At 40.8% G+C, this 20,175-nt stretch overlaps 1 pseudogene; it reads right to left on the bottom strand.

The window, feature by feature from the left end:
- LOC101789106 (NBAS subunit of NRZ tethering complex-like) overlaps window positions 1–20,175 on the bottom strand; it is a 112,117-nt pseudogene that overhangs the window by 71,712 nt on the left and 20,230 nt on the right.

The raw sequence follows: 20,175 nt of genomic DNA, 5'->3' as shown, positions 1-20,175 counted from the left end.
ACTTAGCTAGATAGTACCAAGTTCGAAAGTATAGGCAACAACTGTGAAGACAATAGGATTCATTATGACGCCCATTCTGGTTGACTATTACCTTCTTTTAAAGTCCTGTAATGTCTCCAATGCTTTGGTTTTATTCTTTACTGTTTTGTTCAATTTTATTATAACTGGCAATTCTTAAAATAGCAAGAGGCAGTATGGTAACCATTGTTGATCACCTTGTATTTTGTTTTTACATTATCTATTATGTCCTTTTGATTTGACAGACTCTGTTCTGATATGTCGCATTTGGTTTTACTCTCTTCAAAATAAGTAGTAAGAACTGTGGGAGTAATAAAACCCAAAGTGTGTAATTGTCATTGTACAAAAGAAAAGAAAAGAAAAGAAAAGAAAGTGCTCTAACGGTTATAACTGCATAAGTTATAACTGTTTAAGTGTATAAGATAGATAACCATATTACTGAGTTTTTTTGGATCATTAAACAAAACTGTTTGCACTCTCACTGTTTGAAAGTCCACTTTATATGCTTTAATTTTGTAACTTGAACAACTATTTTTAAGACGAAAATATGTAATCTATTAACTAGTGATTTCTTACTCTTTATTTTTTAAATTTTGTATTACTTGTACCCTTTTTCTGTTTTCTTTTTCTCCTTAAAAAAAATTAGAAAGGAACTGCATCCCTTTGGACTCCTTTGTTCTGCAATTACACCTGTCCAACAATCTGGTTTCCTAACTGTCACTAAATTTCTATAGCAAAGAAGATCAAGTAACTTATAGAACCTGCATTCTGCACTTGCTGCTTCCTTCGTGGTGTTATAAAATGTGATCTTCTATTCTCTGTAGTAACTAGAAGCCCAGCCCATAGGTTAGTGAGATTCAGGTGAACAATTTCAGTGCAACTGCCTGGAAGGGATGCTGCAAAACCAGCAACTCGTGCTACTCTGCATCAGGGCACATATCATCAGGTGGTCTGGCCATGAGGAATGCCACTTTGATTGGTTAGAATAATGGCAGTCAAACCTCAATTGACCAATTTCACCTTCAAATTTTTTTTAACCTTTAAAATCAGAAACAAAAAAAAACAAATTTCTGGAATAAGATTCTGTTAACATGCAAATTAATCTTTAACATTAATCTTTCACCTGATTTCAGTACTATTAAGAGTACATGAACAATTATTTCACAGTGATTATAAAAGTGGTGATTGCTATCATTTGTTTCATAAAGAAAAGAGTTTTCTTGAAAGAAGACAAGGCAGAGCCGGGCGTGATGGCTCACATCTGTAATCCTAGCACTCGGGAAGCTGCGGCAGGATTGTTGTGAGTTCAAGACCAGGCTGGGCTACAAAGTGAGCTCAAGGTCAGCCTGAACTGCATACAGAGACCCTACCTCAAAAAAAGGAAGAAAAAAAGAAGACAAGCCAATATGAAAAAGGGAAACAGAAAACAATAAAGAAATTTCTTGTCTAATTTTTTTTTCGTAAATGAAGAAACTGATAAGCAGAAAAATTAAGCAACTTGGTTAGAATCACAAATGGTTAAAGTAGGTTGGATTTTTCATTCAGTGCTGTTTTATGTGTTGCGAAGATCATATATTCTTCTCCAGATGCTGAGTTTATAACATGTACTAGATTTAAAGAGTAGAGGAATAATGTTATTTGCTTCCAAAGAGAAAATAAAATTTGAGTTGCATACAACTAATCCAAAAGCATGTTATATAAATTTCCACTGAAACAAAAGTTATTTAAAAATTATAAATATTCATCCATCACTACTTAAAAAGATTACTATAAGGACAGACCTAGAACACACAAATCACAAATACCATTACCTTACAAATACAGAAAGCACTTAATTAAAAATGCAACTTAAAGGCAAATAAATCAATATTAATCCATTTTTAACAGGATTCTTTGTTGTGGTGGTGGAATTTTTTGCTTAAATGGATAATTATCAAGTTTAGCACAATTACAGCAAAGCAATTATAATTACACTAAAAATTCAGAATTTCTCATATATTGGTAAAAGAACAGGAGTTTACTAGCAGACAATAGGGTAGCTCATGATTTTATTTTCTTTTTTATACTTTCTAGCTATCCACTGTGCTGAACATCTGGGAGAGCAACATGCTAAGGTTCGGGTGGAAGGGCGGCTCGCAGCATTGCTTACCCAGGCCCTCTCTGTGGCAGGCACTCCAGGATGCCATAGCAGAGGGGGAGCTGGTTGCTGCACCCGCAGCTGTAGATGCACTCAAGCGCCGTGGCCATCAGCTGGTCCTGATCGGGGATAATTTTTTGTTGGAGCTGGGGAAAAGAGAGCATGTACTGAATGTCGAGAGATTTACAGGCTCTCCCTATCCAAGTACTATTGTCAATGGAATATTAAACACTGCAATTAATCAGCCACAGAAACAATTTCGATTTTTCTTTAGCTTACAGACCTTGGGGTCTCTAATAATTCTAAATGGAATCACACTTTAATTACAGAATCAGCTAGAAAAGATCATTTGTAACCCCTAGCTTTGCATCTGCCGAAAACATTATGATCCACTCAAGATAAAACAGAAAAGCGCAATGCATTCGAAAGGCAATTCATTAAAAACACCATTTCTAACCCTAAAGCCAAATTCTGTGTTTTAATGACAAAAATACACAAAATTCCTTAACTTACATTCAACAATGTGAGAACCTATTACTTCTTAAGTATCAAGTATGTATTACTCATTTAACTACCACGGGCTGTCATTCCATCCAAAACAAGCCAAACGGGACACAGTGTAACACAAACCACAGACAGTGCTCCGTGTTCTGGAGCACAGGCGTGGCTACTTCCAGCTTCGTTTTATATCAAATACCACGCTTCCCTTGCAAGCCGGGGAGCATTTCCTCAACTATGAAAACAACCAAATGCTGCAATCTCAAGGGACTAACAATGCCTCCCTCAGAGGGTGACTGTGAAGATTAAATTAATACATGTGGAATCCTTATGCTTTTACCACAGAAACTAAAGCGGAAGCCTGAAACTGCTTTCATACAGCTCTTTTCAACAGCGAAGTTAATATAGAAAGAAATTAATATAATTTCTATAATAATTATCTACGGATTCCTGTATTCTAATTGAAACTTACAGTACACATAAAACAGAAAACTGACAGACGCTGGCAAAGGCATTTTCTTAGGAGAATCACACCAGTGGATATAAATAAAAAATACTGAAAATTACTACGGAAATAAAGCAGCTAGGTTAAGGATTTAGATATATGGCTTCAAGGCACTAAGAAAACAAATAACAGCCTGAATTTGGCACTAGCATTTGACAAAGAGGGAACCAAAGCAGCAAAGTGACTGGTGAGATAAGGATAAGCCACCCAGAAAAATAAAGTCTATTAAAAATTAATATGACCAGCCAGGCACAGTGGTGCACTCCTGTAATCCCAGCACTTGGGAGGCTGAGGCAGGAGAATCATTGCCAAGTTTGAGACCAAGTAGGGTTACAAAGTGAGCCCAAGGCCAGCACACTACATAGTGACTCTGTCTTAAAAAGATAAAAAAAAATTAATATGATAACTCTTTTTATTTTGTGCTGGCTTCCATTTCTAAGTGCTCTGCATGTACCATATTAATTTTTTAATCTTCATAATGACCCTATATTGTTTCCATTGTATACTAAGGAGAAACTGAGGTGCTGAGAGGCTGAGTGATGTGCTCAAGCTGCTAGAGGCTGTAAGTGGCAAGGCCGGGACCAACATCCAGCAGCATGGGCTCTGGCATTCCTGCAGGAGATCTGGGCAGGAGGAGCCAGGCCCAAGGGAAGGTGGAGATGAAACATACATGTGGCAAGGAGGCGCCAGGACCCGCGAGCCCCGAACACCATTGCCAGTCACGGGTAGCTGGGAAGCCATCTGACTCTGGAGCCAGAGCCCTGAATGCTTTATTCCATCTCCCTGCTCCATAGCTGTTCCTCCTGGAGACAGACATGACAGGCCTGCTTTCAAGTCTGACGTTCTAGAGTCTTGTGTTTGATTGCGTCTGCTCAAAGCCCCCTGTGAAAGCCCTGCAGCGGTGCTTCTGTGCACAAGAGAAGGCAGAGAATGTGTTCCTGCCTTCTGCTCACACTCCTGATGCCGCATGTGAGACCACTTCCCTACACCACCCACGTCACTAAGCACCTGAGGAAACTGGTCCCCAGGGCCCTGTGGACCCCGGATCTGCAGACACCCCAGTGCCTGGTATAAAATGGCATAATGTCTGCATATTGCTGGTATATATCCTCCTACATGCTTAATTCCCACTCTATTATTTAAAATATCTGACACAATGCAAATGCTATTTAAGTAGTTGTCATACTGCACTGTTTAGGAATGATAACAAAAGAGGCTGTAAATATTCAGCATAAACCCAAGTTTTCTTTCAAGTATTTTGACCTAGGGTTTGGTAAACCAACAGGTTTGATTAAATTAAAGGATGAGGAGATCAGAGCTGTGAATTCCACACACCTAAATACTACAGGAATAACTGAAAACCTCTGCTCACCTAACATGTCTTCTTCAAGAACTTGCCAACTTAATAATTCAGTGTTAACTCCATTTCACTTTGACTTCAGTTGCAACTTCCCAGATCTCTATGATCCTGTGCATACGTTCAACACATTCTAGTCAATGAATAAATCCTTTTCTACCTTAATGCATGAAGCGCTTTTTCTCTGTATTCTTTTGGTACTGGTCTATGCCACTCAGCATATTTTTCTAATGTGATATATGCTACCCATGAATCATGATGCTCAAATTTACAGCATACTTGTCCCTCTCACCCACGTGATGCCAAACTCTAAAACCTACCCACACACTGTTCCTTAGTTTGATCATTCCAGTCCTAGTATCTCAGCAGTCTCTATAAAACCATTATCTGCCCTTCCTGAACTGAAGAAGGGTGCCAGCTCACCTGGCGCTTTCTAAGAGCTTAGCTATGTAGGTTTCCTGCATCACAGGCAGCAGGCCACTGTCCATATGAGACACTGAGCAAAACGCAAGAGAATCACAGTTGAGAAAAACAGTCTTGAAATGGAGCACTGTAGAATGCTCAATTCTATAATGAATGGCAGATGATAAGACAAGCAAGTAAGAAAGAGGACTGAAGGAGCAAAATGAACAAATAAAATCAACAGCTTTCACACACAGGAATAAAGAGTGATAGGAAATGAGGTGGCAGAGCTCCATCTATAACAGAAGCAATAAAACAGGAATAAATTTAACAAGAGATGTGCCAAACTAGACATTTAAAAAGACATAAACAAATGTAATAATGTCTCCTATTCTTAAATAAGGTGACTTACCATTACAAGTTCAACATAATCATAATAAAAATATAAGTAAGCCAATTTTAGAATCAGATGAGCCGATACCAATGTTCACATAGAAAAAACAAACATCTGAGAATAGCTTCCAAACAAAAAGAGTTAGGAAAAATAACTGCAAGGAAACACTATCCTTATTTGACACTGAAACATACTCTAAAATCTTCATAATTAAAACAGTACTGTGCTAATGCAGGGACAATCAGACCAACACAACAGCACAGACACTCTGGAATCAGCCCATAATCAAGGGAACTCGGAGAGGTAACACAAACGGCACCTTTGGCAGCTCTGGCAGGGAGAAGCTGCCTAAGAAACAGGGCTGGGACACTGGGCAGTCATCTGTGAGTGGAGCTGAAGATCATCAAGGTCAGTGGCTCAAAGGATTCATGCGATCAGACTGGGCTCACCTGGACACCAGGGAGACCTCCGGTGGCTTGATGTCCCCCATGTGCCCAGCCTTTTGGGAGTACAGGACACTGTAACAGGGTCCAGATTCACAGTGCACATATTTTGGGGGTCGTCATTCTGACTACTGCAAGTGCTGTGCACTTCAGAGTGAAGTGTAACAGGCCAGGCGTTGAGTGCACTGGAGCCATCAAAGTCCCTGCCAGTGTCACTATTTGTCCTCAGCACCTGAGCAACAACCCCAGACCCTCTGATCTCTGATGCCAGACCCCTGCCTCACACCCGCCTCGCCCACCCTGACCACATGCTCACTGTGCTTCCCTCGTCTTCACTTTCTGACCTGCTATTTTCATGATTAATAATGGAACACTCACTTACACTATTCTCATATTTATTATTTCTTAAGTACTATTTCCCCACTCTCATATCTACTCTATTTTTGGATTATTTCCATCCTATGCAGAACACTTGCAGATAATCCTTTCAGGATACGGCTGTAATGACAAGCTCAGTTTACATTTATCTTTAAAAACACATTCTCTCTTTAACTACTTTCTGATTTCAGCTCTTCCTCACACTGTGTCATACAATGGTTTGAGGCCATCCGGTACATTCCTGTCCCTGTGATTATATCCAGCTCTTTCTTGACTCTTACGCTCCTGTCCTCACTTGGTGACCTTCCGTGGCACAGTTCCATCTCTTCCCGATGCCTTCAATCTGTGAACATTCATTTCAGTGGCCAGACCAAATGACCTACTGCAGAGGGCACAGAGCTCCACCGCAGGGTCTGGCTCGTAGATGACTTTCTCTCTGTGTTCTGTAAACTGGATTGTGGACTCCTCTCTGCCAGGCTTCATGGCTGAGAATGTTGTGCCATCTGGACAAATACAGGGCCCTCAGAGAAGCAAGACTGGTGCGTGGCACAATCCTGGAGAAGCACACGAAGGGACTCAACAGGCAACAGGCCTGTGCAGAGCCAGTCTGTCCCCACCCGCACTGAGCACGCCCACTCTGGGAGCCCTGGGTTCATTCCTGCTCACATGGAGATCAATGAGAAGTAGAGGCCAGACAGCCATGGACCACTGTCCCAACACGGCGGGAAGGGCACAATGGGAATGGAAAAGCATAAGGACCCATCCTGGCAGACAGATGGCGAAAGAGTTTGTGGGAGAGAAGCTCCCAGAGAGCAGGGACTCGAAGGATCAGAAACAGAGAAGAACCACTCGAACCAGAGGAAATGGACTGTACAAAAACATTCAGGAAGAAATGTTCACCAGTCACCAGTCATTCAAGAAATGCAAATTAAAATAACACTGAGAGTCTAGCTCACTCCAGAAAGAATGGCTGCCATCAAGAAATCAACCTACAACAGATGCTGACAGGGCTGTGGGGAAAGAGGAACACTTCTCCACTGCTGGTGGGAGTGTAGACTGTGGAAATTAGTGTAGAGAGTCCTCAAAAAAACTAGGATTAAAAGTCCATTCAATCCAGCTATTCCCCTTCCAGGTATCTTTCCAGCAAAATTGAAAACAATGGCAATATATGTGTACCCATGTTTATAACAACACAATTTGTAACAGCTAAATCTTGGAAGCAACCCAAATGCCCATCAACCATGGAATGGATAAAAAAGATGTGGCCTTTCTATACAATGGAATATTGCTCAGCTACAAACAAGGATAATCTTGAGGCTTTTTCAAGGGAAATGGAGAGAACACATGACCATACTCATAACTGAAATAAATCGAACTCACATTTGTAAATATCATATTGTCCCCCTAATGTGAAAAAAAAAAAAAACTGAAAGAGTAATAAGATCCAAAATGAACAATAGATATTGTGATAGTGAAAGACAATGCTCAAAAGAAAAGAACAACTGGGATGGGGGAAAGGAGAGGAGGAAGAAGGAAAAAGATATATGAATATACATATGATAGATAACTATACTACAAATCTGTTAGTTCATCCAAAAGAACAGTTTGTGCTTTCATTGTTTGGCCATTTTTTCTCATGCCTAAATCTTATAATCTGAACAATTACTTCTAAGATGCAATATACAATATGTTAATTACTGTTAATTTCCTACTTTTAAAAATATATTGTATCATTTCTACCCTTTTTACTGTTTTGTTTTTAAAATAAAAAAAGGAAATGGGCCATAAAACACAAAGTGCTGGCGTACATCTGTCATTCCAGCACTCAGGAGGCTGAGGCAGGAGAACTGCTATGATTTCCAGGCCAGTCTAGGCTTTAGAACGATGTTCCAGAGCAAGACCCTGTCTCAAAGAAAGAAAGCAAGCAAGCTACAAAGCACCATGAAAAGAGCCCAGTGATGCAGAGCACGTAAGTGCCCAGAGAATCACATGCCAGGAGAAGCCAGCTGCAGAGGGGGCCCGAAGCAAAGAAGTGTCCTTCCAGGAGAGGCCCACACACAGGCAGCCAGAGTGGGCCTGAAACTCCCCAAACACAAAAACGCTCTACTCCAGGAGAAGGCAATGCTTTCCTTTCTACTTCAGCTTGAGACTAGTATTTCCTGACATTCCCGTTTTATCAAAGCACCGGGAAGCAGATTCACTTTGAATTTCAAATGGGAACGGCATTGAGGGTCCCCCACATGCACCGCAGTCTACTGTGCAGGACATCGTCACAAAGTCAGTCCCACAGGGCCTGTGCCATCCTGCTGTGTGCCCTCTGATGGAAAAGGACCAAGGGTAACTCTGTGGATATTGGTTGGCCCTGAACTTTGTTTTTTTTTCAGACAGGGTGTCACTATGTAGCCCAGGCTGATCCAAAACTCACTATAAACCCAGGCTAATCTTGAACTCACGGCAATCTCCTGCCTCAGCCTCTGAGTGCTGAGATAACAGGTATGTGCCAACATGCTTCCCTAAGTTGTTTTATTAATGTGTTTTTGGTTTTGTTTTTTTGAGATACAACATCACTATGCAGTTCAGGCTGGCTTTGAACTTACTGTGTAGCCCAGGCTGGTCTCATTCTTGCAATCCTCCTACCTAACCTCAGCCTTCTGAGAGCTGGGATTACAGGCAGGTGCCACCACATCTAGCTGTTTTATTGTTACTGTGAATATATGTAAATTAGAAAATAAAATTATTACAATGACTCAAATGATTTTCATAGCTCATTTCTACACACAATGCATGAGACGTAGCATTAAATCTTCAAACCCCCTTCAAACTAATGAATCATGAGTGTTTTCTTTTCTCAGCTCTGTGTGTTTATCACTGCAGGGTGATCCGAGGGCAATGAGAGCCCACACAGCAACCTAGATGGGCTTTAAAAGGTGGAGCCATTTGCCAATGGAGGCTTCCAGCAATTTAAGGAAATGCTGCACGTGAACAATTAAAATCATATATCAGGAAGCAGAGCTCATCCTATCTTATCAAATTACACCAATTCTAAAAATAGCTCCAAATATTTAAATCCTGGATTCTAGTTCAGAGTAACATTGAATTCTGGGGATAACACTTCCTTGTGGTTCTATTTAATAATCACTAACATTTTCAGTGCTCACAACGCTACTGAAATGGATACAAAACGCTGCTGAAAAAGGAACAGCATGACAACCGTTGTCTTTTACTTTACAGGAAAATCATTTACAATGCCTATCATAAGCTTATAAATAAAACTTAGTTCTATCAAGAAAACACAGCTGAACAATTTGAGAAGCTGCGGTTTCTACTTACATCTGGCTTGGAATGCTGAAATATCTTCAGGGGAAGCCTCAAGTCTCCCTTAGCCAAGGTCACTAAGTACTCTCGTAGCAGCTCACTGGCCGCGCCAGGAGAGTGCTTCTCACAGCGATGCAGGAAGGGCACCATCCACTGGTAGGCACTTGTCACGTACTTGTCCTCAGAGCACTGAAAGCATAATGAGCCAAAATGAACAGAACGAAATTAATTGCTGCATCTCATCATCTCAGACGAACTGCGATGACGACAACTTGGGATAACCAGAGAGATGTGGAAACACACAGTGGCAGATCCCCATGGAGAGGGTGCTGCAGAGCCAGCACCCTGGGGAGTAGGTAACCAAAGCACCATGGTGGCCCTGACTTCAGACGAGACCTGGACCACAGTCCCCAACAGTCGGGCCCAACTCTGGAACACACATATGGCTGCCACTCCTTGGCCACGAGGTCCCCAGGGCAGACAGACCCACCTGGAAGGGCAAGTGGGGCAAGAAGAAGAGAGAGAACATGGAAGAGAATAAGGAAAGGGGACAGAAAGAAATAGGTGTTCCGGAATTCTGAAGACAGCAGCTTGATAGGTAGCAGGGTAGAGAGTCTCTCTGAGAAAAACAACTCAGACGCTAGAATTTAACACCATGGAGAAGACCAGACGAAAGGAGAGGGATTCTCGTGACAGGGAAGAAACTGAGGAAAAAGAAAAAGAAAGAAAGGAAACAAAACATTGATAAAAGGCTGGAACCAGACGCGCTCACTGGGACCAGTCCCGTGCTGTGCTGGGCATGCCGTGGAGTCAGACAATTCATGGTTGCACTAAAGCCTTGACCACCGATAATAGGAGTTGTTGAGTCTGGGGCCCTTGGCAGGAGGACGTGGCACAGCATAGAGTGTAGCCAAGGTGGAGAGCTGCATTAATTCATGGTGAATGCTGGAAATTGGGTCTCGCGGTAGGGGCTGGCTGAAGGACATATGGGCATCCGGTAGGATAGGCCTGAACCCGGAACCTCAGGGGGGTCAATCAGTCACCGCTGGCCCAATGAGGACTGGTAGGGGGCTGGGGATTTAGCTCAGCGGCATAAGCACCTGCCTTGCAAGCAGGCGGTCGTGAGTTCGATCCCCGGTACTGAAAAAAAAAAAAATGAAAAAGCCAATGAGGACTGGTGGGACATGCTTGGGCTGAGTCATGCCCCTGGTCAGGACCCAATGGCCAGGGACGAAACTGTCTCGAACCTGTGATATCCGTACAGCACAGACTAACGTGTTGAAGGCACTCTCCCGTTGACTGGCTCAGAGAAGAGGGGCCAGCCCACATTGTCCCTGCGTGCACTTCACATAACAGCAAACTGGAGAAGGCAGCAAGCCCCCAGCCAGCACGCTTCAGAAAAACCACAAGCAATAAGGAAAGGGCCTGAGACCTCCACCATACACCTGTCTGAAAGAAACCAAAAACAAGGCAAGAGAAAGAAATAAGAAAAAGCCTCCAGCCACTGACTCTGAGAAAGTAAGTCCAGGAGAGGTAAATACAGAAGAGAACCAGTACAGCAATCGTACAATATTGGCCACAACATCAGCGGACATAAAGAAATACATTCATGGCCTCATAGATGAACTTAAAACTGAAATTCTAATCCAAGTGAGGCAAGATATAAAAAGATTAATAAAAGAAATGCTAAGCCCCTCTCAAGAAGACACAGATGAAAGAATGGAAGGACCCAGAAAAAGAAGAGAAACCTTTGGTGAAGAATATAAACAAAACCTAGAACACATGAAACAGATCCAAAGAGATTACCAGGAAATTTAAAATGCCATTGAAAGCTGGCAAAATGCCCTGACAGAAACCAAAGTGAGTCTTTCAAAATTTGAAGATAGATTTGCAATGTGTGATCATGAAAGAAAAGACCTCTTAAAAATAACAAGGAACCAGGAAGTAGCAATACAAAGGCTAGAAGATGACAAGAGGATCTATAACTTAAGAATAAAAAACATGAGCAAAGAAGCAGGAGTAAACACAAATGAATTACAAAGGCTATTCACAGAAATAATTAAGGAAAACTTCCCAAGCATAGGAAAAAGAAATGATATCCAGATAAATGAGGCATATAGAACTCCAGCCAACTACAACCAAAAAAGATCTACACCCAGACATATAATAATCAAGATCCCAGAAATTCACCACAGGAACAGAATATTAAAAGTGGTCAAAGAAAAGAAACAGATTACGTATAAAGGAAAATCCATCAAAATAACAAAAGACTTCTCAACACAAACTAACAAATCAAGAAGAGCCTGGAGTGAAATAGTCCAAGCCCTGAAAAAAAATAAACTCCAACTCGGATTGATGTACCCTGAAAAACTCACTCTCAAAATTAAAGGAGAAACAAGACGTTTCCATGATCATGAGGAACTGTGCGAGTTCATGACCACCAATCCAACCCTACAAAAAATACTGAAGGACATTCTAGAGAGAGATAGAAAAAAATGCCAGGATTCCAGCAGCCATGGCAGAGAGGCCCCAATGAACAGGGCAGACAGTGGAATGAAGGAAAAAAGTGGACAAATAATAGCAGAAAAATAGAATAGCAGAGATGAGGTAGAGAAGGTGGGCTATAATCTCTAATACAGACAGCCTTGATACACTAACAAAAAGAAACACAGGCAGAGTAGATGAGGAGGCAGGAGCCATCAAGATGCTCTGAATAGGAAATATACTTAACCGGAAAGAGGGTTAATAAACTGAAAGTCAAAGATGAGAAAACGATGCTCTATGTGACAGGGATATTTGATAATTGATATTTGAGCTGAGTGTCTGCAGCTGTGCACTTGTCTCGCTTTTGAGATATCTCTGGCCTCATAGGCCAGTACAGGCCTCAGCCAGGACCAGTGATTCGTAGAGGTTCACTTACTATGAATCAACTCCCATTGCCAGGCAAGGGGCCAAGGCCTAGGACAGACTCACAAATATAGAAAGCCAACTAGTTAATTTTAAATGCTGCACAGAGCCTCTTTGTAGTGGTCTCCAACACCCAGCAGAATGAAATTACTTATCCTTTGCACTCCACAAGATGCCAGGCTTTCTCCAAATGCCACAGCCCCTAGAGAACCTCTAGTTTACCATCAATACCATTATCTACCCATAGAACCAAGATTTCCTAAAAATCTACTATATGCCAAGCACTACTGCAGACACTAGGACAACAGTAAGGAGCCTTTGTTTATACAAATACACACTATACTGCTATTTAACTTCTTTTGGTCCTTTAACTCCCAGAATGTAAAGGTGTTGAACGCACTATCTCTTAACTAAATTATAAACACCATGAGAGTAGCATAAAAATTAGATGCTAAATATAATTATCTTAAAGAGTTTGGCAACTCAAACATATCATAGGATCAGTTCATACCCCCATTGCTATCAGTAAAAATGAAACCAGTCATCATGCTTGCAAACAAAAAGAGCCAACCAAGTGTTTGTACCTAAATTCTTTTTCCTTTGTGCTTCTGTTAAACCCACTGGAAGTACCATTTCACCTTTTCCCTCCCCAAATTTCTTTTCTTTCTATATATACTCAGCTATTCCCCCAACTAGTGCAAATACAACATTCATTTTCTTTCTTTCTTTTTTTTCTTTTCTGTCTTTTTCTTTTTTATCGGTACCGGGGATCGAACTCATGACCACACACTTGCAAGGCAGGTGCTTATGCCACTGAGCTAAATTCCCAGCCCCTAACACTCATTTTCTATCTAGGAATATTTGTGCTAGAACTTAGTAAAAAGAAAGAAAATTCAACACAAAGGAAAATAAGCTACAAGTTACAAGAGAACATTGTCACAGCTCAAGTAAAGTATAACCTCTAACACAAGAAAGAGGTTCAAGCATACTGTTATGGTTTGGATTAAAAAAAATGTCCCCCAGAAAGCTCATATGTTCAGAGGATGGGTTTTTGGAAGGTGATTACATCATGGGGCACAAACTTCAAAAACAGATTTATCCAGTGGTAAGTTCAAGGCTGAATGGGCTGTTAGGAGGTGGGACCTCGAAACAGATCCCTGAGGGCTTGCCTTTGAAGAGTTACCTTTCCTCAGCCTTTCCCTGTCAGCTCCTTCCCATATGCAATTAGTTGGGCATGATGTCTGCATCTGGGAACCAACCTACTATGGACAAAACTTCTGAAGCTGTGAGTCAAAATAAATCTCTCCTCCTTTAAATTGCACATATTAGGCATTTTGTTCCAGCCAAAGGAAAACCAAGTAATACACTGAGGATCTTCAAGATTCCCACCAGTTCATTTTCATTTATTTTAAAAAGACTAAAACACAATAAAACCAATTGGAACAAACCAGTGTAAGAGACACAGGCCTAAAAACATTATAAAATCAACAACAGATACCATGATGCCTTTTGATGTCTTCAAAATAGCTGCAGATAACTTTGGACATAGTAAAAATCAAACAGAACAGAAACAATAAAAATAAGACAATGAATTCCACACTTCAAACCAAGCCAGTAGTAAATCCAAAATTGCTACCATAATGTACCTTGCTATCTTTGAAAGAACTTCTCCTGCCATTGGATTTGACATAATTAAAGCAAACAAGAGAATAAAACCGAATCCAATAAAGCAATGGAAATGATATAGGACTTCAAAACAAGACCATAGGGAATCGATGGCTACAACCCTCAGAAGGAAACCACCCTAGATGCCACTCTGCGTACCACTATCTTTTGAACCCATGATCCCACCACTGGCCCTAGACCTGCAATGTTAGCGAAGCACCAAAGCATCACAGGCATCCAATTGCATTTCACCTCCATAGCTATCACAGCCTGTATTTCTCTGGATATGCCAGTCTCTTATGGAGGTGGGGGGGTGCAGGGGGAATGAGGCAGGTATTCCATACCCCAATGTGGGCTGGTACTTCTTGTTTGCCAGCCCACATGCCTTAAGGGGTTAGGGTCTGTCTATTCCCAGTCAGGTGGGGCACCATGCATGGGGATGCTTCCCAGACTGGGTTTGCTGGCTGATATGTCCTTTGTTATCTCTACCCCCTGTCCAGGAACAGCGCTGACTCATGGGGAAAGGCTGGGGTCAGCTGCTCCAGTGCAGTGGGACTCCACGCATGGCGCTGCTTCCCATTGGATTTGCTTGCTGATCTCCCCACCAGTTCAAAACAAAACAAAACAAAAATTGAAAAAAACCAATTAGGACTTGAATTTCAGCACATGCAAACATACACATTAATAACTCTACAATATGCCGAGCACTATTCAACATCACTGATGGGGAGAATTCCTTAGCTGTAACATGGCATCCCACGATACAACAGAAACCATCAAAAGGCTCAATCTCCACACGGCTGTCACAGAGAAACCCTTTCTACTCTTATACCAAATGGGCAGAAGCCACCAATATAAAATTCTAGACAGAGTTCCCCCCAACTGCTCTGTGTCCCTACTTTTGGGAGATCAACTGAAAATGCATGGTTTCTTCATGCTAGACCATGAAAATTTTTTTCATTTTACGGAACTGGCAAATACAAAGGTGTATATATATAATTTACTACATATTGCTTTTGATACATATTCATTCTTACATGGTGTCTTATGTTACAGCACATTACACAAGTTCCTCAAGGGCAAAGGCCATGCCTTCCATACTGTACCTCCTATAGCACAGTATTCAGCACATATGGTCACCGAGAACAAAATAAAATTATACACTACTACCATTCCCCCCCCCCCAATTCCCTGCTAGACAAATGGCTGCTTGCCTCACTTTTCAACTTGGGATTCCTAGGCAGCTGGGATTGTATACTATATTCACTTATCTCCTTGAACAGTTGAAACTAAAGTATAACTAGTCAAGTCACAGGAACATAAATCTTGATGCAACTAAATCTAAGCCTCATCTTCTCAACCTATAGAAGCAAAAACATAATTTTGAAAGTCTTTCATTCAAAATTAAAATACTTCTGGAGACATGTCAAGCACTGAGTTAGGCCTTGATGATACTGAACTAAAAGTCATGGTCATTACCTAGAGTTAACGGAGTCCAGTGATAATAATTTGAATTTGTCCACCATGCTTCTGTACCCAGCCAGATGTTCACTGTAGTCTATCTACCTTGGTTACTAGGTGCCAGTATTTCATGTGCTTGCAGTATGTGAAGTGATAAGAAAGGAAAGGAAGCAGGGGATGCCTGGGACTGTGGACAAGACTGTCAGAAAAAGAAATGCTAAAGATGGACAGGAGAGACAGGCTGCTCCTGCCCATAAAGTGCCATGAACTACTTTTCACTTGAGAATACCATAGATTTCTAACTATTATCTGGAACTATTAATTGTTTTCATGAGCAAAATAAAGTGGAGGTATCCTCACACATCAAGAATCCAGTTTTTCTCAGTGTGTGTGTGTGTGTGTGTGTGTGTGTGTGTGTGTGTGTGTGTGTTTATTAGGAAACCAACTCAGGACCTTGCACTTGCCAGGCCTGTACTACTGCCACAAAGCAGCCAGTTTATCACATTGAATATTAGATGACAGTCACTTCTGACAACTCAATAAGCCAAAGAAATAAGTATCAAAGTAAAAGAAAAAAGAAATATGCAAAAATCACTTTAGTCATTAATTTATCTGCATTTTCTACTTCTCATCTTACTCATGAGTTTACAATAACAAAATAGACAAACAGAGAGGTAGCTTAGGGGTGAGAAACAAGGGTACTTTGTTACCTTGATATAAGTAAAATAGATAATTAGCCTCTACAAAGCTAAGAATTGGTTGTAAATGTTTATGTTCTTAGACAACAGGATTTTAGAGAAGGATGTCTATAAATTACCCTGAGGTAAAAATCTATTTCATTTACCATGTATTTAACATGTTACCATTATCTGTTTAGACAAGGATTAGTCCTGAAATGAGTAAAATCTGCTGCATGGATGAGGTACTGTTAAAGAAACAGTAGGCCACAGGGAATGATTTGCTGAAATGGTGAATTAAATACTGTTACAGGAAAAGCCTTCACTTTTATTTGAGTCTACAAAATTCAAATCAATCAACATTAACCACTGCTTATACATAACCATTTTTTAAAAGAGATTAGACATTTCAAATTTTATTTTAAAGAGAACAAAACAGAACAAAATGAAATAGTAGAACCAATTAAAGCAAAACAATTAGATCAATACAGGACTCTAAAACAAGGTAACAGAAAAATCAACAATGGCTACCAAAATTCCTCATTATCTCTAAAATAGCTGTCCACACCTTAAGACATGATAAAATCAAGTAAAACAGAACAGAATAAAACCAATCAAAGCTTAAAATGAAAGTGATATTAGTCTTCAAAACAAGATAAAGGAGATCAGAAATGGCTACCATAATATATCTTGTTAACTTTGAAATAGCTTCCGTATCATGAGTTTTTGTTTAAATTTTCACTTAAGATTGCACAGTAGGTAGACATATACTTGGAACCTACATTCTTCAATGTCCTTACTGACTTGGAATCCCCAATCTCCAATGTATGTACTCAGTGAAAGTATTCTTGGATTTCTTATTCACACCATTATTCCTATTCTGGGGAGAAAAGCGTGCATGCACACACACACACACACACACACACTGCTATCCCCATAGAACTTACAATGTTATGTTATCTCCTCCTACAGTATAGCCATATTAGCACTGCTACAGTACTAGTAATCCTATTTGTCTGGTCAACTAACTCTCCAACTCTCCAGAAAATTTCCTGCTTGTACACAGCAAGAGATCTCACAGCTTTGTTAAAATTTTTATCTGTCTTAATATTCCTTTCCTCTGGCTGAAGGCTAGCATTATTGCTCCTCAAATGTGAAGATTTCAGTTAGCACTCAGAACTCCATGTTCTCCTTTTCAAAAATTGGACACTATCTCATTTTCTTATAGAATCAAACTATGTCAAATAGTTTTTAATTTTTAAGTATGTTCAAACCTGTTGCCCATTAAACACATTCCCAACCAGTGCATTCATTCTCATTCACAGCTAAATTTGTAGAACTTTTAAGCGTTTATTTCTTCCCTTCCCACTAAACTTTCAACCTGTTTCTAAATTTTACCTAAGGCTGTCAATAAGGTCACTGGTGACTGAGAGTACTGAAACACAAAGGATATTCACCTTTCATCACCACCAACACAATCTAAGGCTCCCTTCTTGCTCCTATGAGTACCCTTCTCCCAATCTTCCCATTACTTCTCCACATGCTTCTGTCTTGTAGTAGTCTACCATTCTCAGTTCAACCATTATCTAAATAAATGACTTCCAAGTCTATAGTCCACATCTGCCCACTGTTGGTGTTTCTGGCGCAATAAAAGATCAAAGTATAACAGTAAAAAGTAACCTTTATTCCAAGGACGTGGACAGGAGTCCATAACTATAGGCAGACTGGAACCTTGGGTATGGGATATATATATATATATAACCTCTGTCTGGGGGTGGTGCTTAGGGAGGGCATTGATGATGCGTTAGGAGTTGATTGGAACTTTTTTTCACATGCCCTGGAAAAGGAAGAAGGAAGTTGTAATAGGGGAAGGAGGAAGTGACCTTAAGGTAAACATCCTCAGATTCCGTCTCCCACTGCCAATCCTGTAACTTATTCTAGGCAAAACTTCATTCCTGTCTTTTTATTGTTAGGAACAGGGTGAAGTCTTTCACTCTGAAGAGTGCTGAAAGGGGGCACCATCTTTTGGTTTAGAAAGGTTGATGGGATATCGTTGATGTCCATGTGGAAGCTGGTACCAGATGTTTTAGCCAGGACAACTTTATCATTGGTAATGTCTGCATCCTAGATTAGAAAAACAAAGAGACAAGGTGCTATGAGGAGGCAGGCACTATCAGATTTAAGGACCCAAGAGAGGTAGAAGGAAAGGTGTCTTTGATTTAAATATGCTATACCATCAGCGCACGGTGAGGCAGAATCTGAAAAATAAGTATGGGGTTAAGAGGAGTGAAGTTACCCATCTGAAAGGGTAAAAATTAAAAGTGTAGGTAGGTTGGGCTTGTCTTTGGTCTAGGAGTTGAGCTGAAAAGAATAAGAAGCATGAGAAATATAAGGCCTGATGATTGAATCATATTCAGGAAATTACGGCCCAGGGGTGGGGAGGGCTGTGGCTGTGTCACTATATAAGGAACATAAGCACATAGATCTACAGGGATCTCACATTTAACTAAACAGCTGAAGGTAGAGAGAACATGAAGATGATTTTATGCATGATCTGGGAGTCTTTAGGAAAGACTGTCAAGATTCCTGCTGTAAAAAAAATACTTAATAGAATTTAAGGGATTAGGAACCAAATTGGATAACAAAACATGAATTAGCCCGAGAGTTGTGGCTGTGAGGCCCTGGTGAGATGGAGATGGGTGAGAGATAGCAGATGAGATGATCACTCAGGATGGTTAGATTCAGGGTTGGGAGGGTACTGCTTAGCTTGAGTGATGTGGAACCAGGATGGCAGACCAGTAACTCTGACCGCTGCTGGGGTTGCCAAGAAGACAGGCAGCGGTCGCTCTACCATGGTTGTAATCCTTGGGATGATTTCCTGTGACAGGACTTTAGTAACTATATCAGCAGTCTCCCTGATTGTGGGAAAGGTTTCTATCCATCCTGAAAAGTACAAACAAAGGTGAGAAGATATTTGAGAGTTTTGTGGCAGGGCATATGTGTAAAATATCTACTTGCCAGTCCTGGCCAGAGATGTATTTGCGAAATTGATGAATACGAAAGGAAGCAGGTGGGAGGTGTCCCTGACACATACTATATAGAGATGACATATGTAAGTTGTTGAGACCTCAAGAGTGTCTCAGTCAGTCTACATAAACACAAAGGAATAAAAAAAAGGCATTTTTGAGATCTATGACTGTAGAGTGAGTGGTGGAGGAATGGATATGAGAGAGCATGATGTAAGGGTTTGGCACCACTGGGTGGATTGGGGTAACAGCGTTATTGATTACCCTAAAATCCTTCACTAGACGTTAAAGAGTCACAGGCTTGAATACCAGAAGAATGGCAGTATTACAGGGTAAATGGGTAGGTTCAAGAAAACCATTGTCTAAAAGGTGCTTGATCATAGGTTTAAGTCCCTGTAAATATTTGGGAGCTATGGGATATTGGGGAACGCAAGGAAAAATTGAACGGTCCTTAAAACAAATTAAAATAGGGATGTCATGGGTAGTGCGGGTGGGATTGGAGGTATCCCAAACTATGGGATCGACCAGCGAAGAAGGTAGGGGAGGGGATGGCTTTGTGGTACACTATGAGAGTGGCTGGAGGACAAGAGCTGTAGAGAGGGAGAAAGTAAAGGAGAATTTAAGCTTTTGAAGAAGACCCCTATCTAAAAGGGGTGTGGGACATGTTAGAATTGCTAGGAAGTTATGGGTAAAGAAGAGAGTCTGGAACCTGTGTGGAATAGGCCCTGTCTGCAAAGGCTGCATAGGTTGGCCATCAACACCCACTATAGAGACTGAGCTTAATATAATGGCCTGAAAACTCAGGAAGAACACTATGCATGGCCTCTGTGTCCACAAGTACAGAGAATGTCTTACCTAAGACCTCCAGAGGGACTTGGGGCTCTAAGAAGGATACCTTAATAAGGTCGTTCATTTGTCATATACATATTTAGATTTCACAATTTTATAAGTACCTCCTGTGCTGTTATAATGTCTAATGCCATCTGATTTTT

This window comes from Cavia porcellus, unplaced genomic scaffold (genome assembly GCF_034190915.1).
Source record: "Cavia porcellus strain 051 isolate PalLab524CR breed Dunkin Hartley unplaced genomic scaffold, mCavPor4.1 scaffold_38, whole genome shotgun sequence".
Classification (NCBI taxonomy): domain Eukaryota; kingdom Metazoa; phylum Chordata; class Mammalia; order Rodentia; family Caviidae; genus Cavia; species Cavia porcellus.
The sequence above is the reverse complement of the archived record's forward strand: the minus strand, read 5'-3'. Positions and strand labels throughout refer to the sequence as shown.